The sequence below is a fragment of the Choloepus didactylus genome, chromosome 7, assembly GCF_015220235.1.
Source record: "Choloepus didactylus isolate mChoDid1 chromosome 7, mChoDid1.pri, whole genome shotgun sequence".
Lineage (NCBI taxonomy): Eukaryota > Metazoa > Chordata > Mammalia > Pilosa > Megalonychidae > Choloepus > Choloepus didactylus.
The window spans coordinates 8911964-8917146 of NC_051313.1; the positions used below are offsets into that span (position 1 = coordinate 8911964).

A 5183-nucleotide genomic window follows, 5' to 3' on the forward strand; every position below is an offset into this window, starting at 1 on the left:
AAGATTATTTCTTAGAAGGAAGTAAATTAATTCCTAGAGTTGATTTTCTGAAAACCGAATACCTCATACCACAAATAGAACTTAATTGAAAAACAGCTTGCTTTTTATCATAGGTCATTTACTTGGGAGAAAAGCAACACTGGAGTAACTAGATGCCTTTTTGGGCTTTCTTCAAAGACTCTGAAAATTCAGGCTATTTCCTTTGCTTCGGTACAGGAAGCATTTATTGGAGCTTACACATGCACTAATGTCCTAAGTTACAATCATCTTGCCAGATATACTTACGGCATAAAGAATGGAAGGAAGCTAATATTCACAGAGTGTCTGCTCTGTGCCTGGTCAGGTGCTAGAAGCAATTACTTTTCATGAGAAACATATCCCTTTCAGAAAGAGGAAACCAGGCTGAGAACATTTAAGTGACGGAGCTTTTTTACTCCAAAATCACATTCTTTGGCATGAGCCAAAACCCGGGAAAGCAGTCCATTTGATCGTGTGGTGAGCTGGTATGAACCCCACTTGCAAGTTCAGTAATTGCAGTGTAGAAAAGCCAAGTTTTATTTAGAGATAAACAAACAACAACTGTGTTCATATTTTGCAATAGACAAATCACAGTGGCCCAGCATCCCTTGGTGGGCCTTCCCTGATGCCACAGAAGAGACCCTGAGGAACAGTTCAAACCCCATGTACCCACCAGGGGCTCCTCAGTCCTGGGCTTCAGGTGATGTGTTGGCCCCTCACTTCTGGAATTTCTCCTGTGGTTCTCCCTGCAGGGTCTGCAGGACCAACCTTACTCCTGGCCTCCAAGTCCACTTCCTTCTCTGGTGGTACCTTCTTCTTCTCATCCTCCTAAACCCACTTTCTTGGACTGGTGGAGCCCCAGACATTATTCTCTGACACTCATTCGTTCATCTGACGATTCCAAATTCCTCCTAAACCAGGCAGAAATTATTGCTTTCATCAAATTCTTGTCTCAAACTTGAGGTTGCTCCTCTTGATTACCAACTACACACATTTGATGAGTGCTTGTAAACTTTACAAAAACTTGTTCCAGCATCTCATCTGTTCTTCAGAGTTTCTAATTGACCTAAGGAGAAAAGCTATTCACATATAAAGGTTAGTTGTCAAATGAGAGCTACAGAAAGAAGAGTGGTGTGTGGTGGGAGGGAGGCGAGACTAGAGCAGGCCTTGAAAGCTTGTGTCAGCCACAGGTTCCGCACCCCCGCCTAACATCAAAGACGTGAGGGACACAACGAGGCCACCATTCTGGAGGGACAAAGGCGTCCACAGACTTTTTGTCTTGGGCTAAGTCATCTTTCTCTCCCACTGCAGAACTTTGAGAGGATTTGTTTGCTCCTTGGACACTGACTACACGCTCAGATCTCCAAGTTTGTGAGAAAAGACACCCTGGCCCTGTTGCAGGTACAGAGGTGAGACGTAGGTTGGTGTCTGCCACATCTGTCCCCCCTCACCAGAATAGGAGGCGGATCTCAGGCAGAAACTCAGAGACCCTTAGCAAGAGAAAATGGCTAAAGCCTCAGACTTTGAAATAAAAAAGTAAGTGTCCCTAAAATGGTTGCTCTAAATACAGGGGAAAGAGCTCAGAGAGCCCCAAGAGGCTTCGACAGGGCTAACCACAGAAGAACTTGGAGAGAGATCAGATTACTGTCCCCTCGCCTCAGGATAAGTCGACAGCACTGGCGCTCAGAATGCCTGGGACCAGAGGCTTTCCGTGCTTCTAGCTGCGAAAATTACCTGGCGAGGGAGCAGCCCTGTTTTTACGAAGTAGACCAGTTAACGTTCCCACATTTAGGAAACCATTGAGTGACTGATTGATTAAACCCTTTCAGGATGTGAATATAAAATGATTGGTTGCACTAATTTTTATTTAATGCAATTGAAAAATCAGCAAACAAAGTCAAATGAATCACTCAAGACTGCTCCACTACTCTTCCTAGCCAACTTATAACTCAATTAATTTTAAAGTGTATAGGGCTGCTGATGGATTCATGTTTCACCCCTTCCCCCTTTTAAGTAATATACTTGCATTTGTAACTGGCGCTAGGGTATGTGTTAGCCCAGTTAATGCTTTTCTTTCTTTCTTTATAAATGGTGGTAACAGATATATAACATCAATTTGCTATTTTTGCCATTTTTGAGTGTAAAATTCAGTTGCTTTAAGTATACTCACAGTATTGTGCAGCCTTGACCACCATCTGTTACCAAAATCTTTCATCATCCCAAACAGAAGCTCTGTACCCATTAAACAGTTACTCCGTTTCCCCTGTCTCGTGAATCCCTGGCAACTTCTGTCTGCCTGAATTTGCTTATGCTAGATATTTCAAATAAGTGGAATCATGCAGTATTTTCTTTTGTGTCTGGCTGATTTCACTCAACATACTGTTTTCAGGATTCACCCATGTTGCCGTATGTATTAGAACTTCATTTCTTTTTACAGGCAGCTGAATAATATTCCATTGTATGGATGGACCACAATTTGTTTATCCAGTCATCTGTAGCTGGGCACTTGGGTGGTTTCACCTTTTGGCTGGTGTAAATAATGCTGCTCTGAACACTGGTGCACAAGTATCTGTTAAAGTCTCTCTGCTTTCTATTCTTTTGGGTATGTACCTATCTTTTTATAAAGCAGTGCAGATTTGCTGCAGATGTGATCGCCCTCCACAGCCCTTCTGTGTAACTTCCTGGTTCAGGTGTGGTGTTGGGGTAGGGGGTGGAACTGCGAGACTTTTTCTTCCTCTATGTCTGTCTTCTTTCCTGAGGTAGCCCTGGAGGGACCAGTGGAGCCCTGTGCCCCAAATTGTATCTCCCCAGGGGAGGAGCACATTGATCTGGCAGTCCTCCAGAAACCTCTGCGTGGACATTCCACAGGCAGAACAGAGCCGGTTCATGGCAAGTCAACCTTGCCTATAGCTCACAAGTTGCTTTCCTTTCCAGGAGATTGTTTGACCTCATTTAGATAGCAGGAATTTTTCTCCACCTTAAGATCCAATGAAATAATTTTGATTATAAAAATTAGAAATAACTAAGAGCTGTCTCCAAAAGTCACATCCTGTCATGGGTAGGGAGTTTGGGAAGGGAGCGTAGGAGGTTGGAAAACTCCTATTTGTATTCCAAGAGTTGCCCGTATTTACTTACTTCAATTGCCCCACCCCATACCCAGAAGGAAAAACATTATGTAATTATTATGCTGTGATATTTCTACTTAGTAGCTGTGCCAGTTTGAAACTGACATGTACCTCAGAAAAGCCATGCTCTTTTAATCCAGTTTTGTGGGGGCAGACCTATTGTGGGTGGGATCTTTTGATTAGGTTGTTTCCATGGAGATGTGACCCCATCCCTTCAAGGTGGGTCTGAGTGAGTTTACTAGAGTCCTTAAGAGATCTCAGGGAGAGACAGAGAGCTCAGAGCCAACACAGACCCAGACACTTGGAGATGAAGACAGAAAGACGTTTGGAGACGCTAAGCTAAGAGATGAAGCCCAGAGTTTGCCCCAGAGAGGCCAAGTGAGAAACCACAGATGCTTAATGAGAAAGCCACTGGAATCAGAAGCTGAAAGGAATGCAACCTGGGAGCAAAACACCAGCAGAAGCCAATCATGTGCCTTCCCATATGACAGAGGAACCCCAGATGCCATTGGCCTTTCTTCAGAGAAGGTATCATCTTGTTGATGCCTTATGTATTAGTTAGGGTTCTCCTTGGAAACAGAATCAATGAGAGATGTCTCTGATTATCAAATTGTAAAAGTGACTCACGCAACTGTGGGAGCGCACGAGTCCAAATTCTGCAGAGCTGTCAACAAGCTGTCAACTCCAAGGAAGATGTCCGATGAACTCCTTGGGAAAGGAACCAACAGCTTTGACTAACTCCTCAGGAAACGAACCGGCGACTTTGACGAACTCCTCAGGAAACGAACTGACAACTTTGACGAACTCCTCAGGAAACCAACTGGCAACTTCGACGAGCTCCCCAGGAAATGCTTCACTAAGCAGCTGAAGAAAGAAGTGAAGGTTCTCTAACCGTCCGGCTTATAAGCCTCCAACTGATCACCAGGACCAAATCCAGCCAATTGCATTCTCTCACTGTGGAAGCACGCCCCTTGATGAGTCATCAGTCAGCTGCAGTCAATTGACTGATGATCTGACAAACCAGCCCGTTGGTTTATTAACCAGCCTCAAATGGCCTCACAGCAATCATCAGGTCAGTGCCCGCTTGACCAGACAGCTAGGCCACCTAGCCAAGTTGACACATGAACCCAACCATCACACCTTAATTGGGACATTTTCATGACCTTACAACTGTAAATTTGTAGACTAATAAACCCCCATTGTATAAACCAATCCGTGTCTGGTATATTACAATCCAGCAGCTTAAGTAAACCAGAGCAGCAGTGTAGGATTTTTTTTTTTTTTTTTTTTTTTTTTTTTTTAGGAGAAGAGAACTGAAAAGACTCTATAGCCACATGTCAGAATTCATTGATACTTTCTTTAAATTATATATTCATTCCCCATGAAAATGATAATGGTAAAACACATTAACTTTTTTTTTTTTTTTCATTAGAGTTTATTCTGTTAATTAGCACAGGGAAGAAAATTTCACATGACATATGTAAATCAGGCTTCTCAGGCAAGCCTGTTAAACCATCTTCTCTTAGGTGCTTGATAGTCTCTGGAAAAATTGAAGCTGTCAGAGAGCAATGTTTTCACTGGTGGATTACTTTCGTCAATTATAAATGTGTTTGTCTACAAGAAACTGAAAGCCCAAGAAAGAGTGGGTTAGACAAGTCAGGGGTTTATTTGCCTCAAGCTACAAGATATCTGGGACAAGCATCCAGGGCTGGGAGGGCGGCTCAGTGATGCCTTCACAGGCTCCGATTTCCGTGGTTGAAAGATAGCTACACTTCAGGCATCAGTCTGGGTTCCCAGAGGGAAGGAGCAGGAATAGGGAAGGGCAGCGTTTAACGGAAGTTGCCAGCCCGTTCTACCCTTGTATAAAAGCTTCTCTAGAAGCCTCCAGCAGAGACTTGGGTTGGTGAGAACAGGGTCACAGGGCTGCCCTACCTCCATCCAGTGGAGTCGAGGAAAGCCACCACATCATTTTGCAGCCTGCCTAATCATAGAGGACGCTGGTTGGAGCAGTGGTGACAAGGGGTGGGGAGTGAACTGGTT

At 43.9% G+C, this 5183-nt stretch overlaps 1 long non-coding RNA gene across 1 annotated transcript; it reads right to left on the reverse strand.

The window, feature by feature from the left end:
- Positions 1–531: 531 nt before the first annotated feature.
- On the reverse strand, positions 532–3826 carry LOC119539797. The gene is made up of 2 exons (XR_005217939.1): positions 3771–3826; positions 532–929 (listed from the first exon to the last, which is right to left on the reverse strand). It is a non-coding gene; the product is annotated as an uncharacterized LOC119539797 (long non-coding RNA).
- Between the last annotated feature and the right edge of the window lie 1357 nt (positions 3827–5183).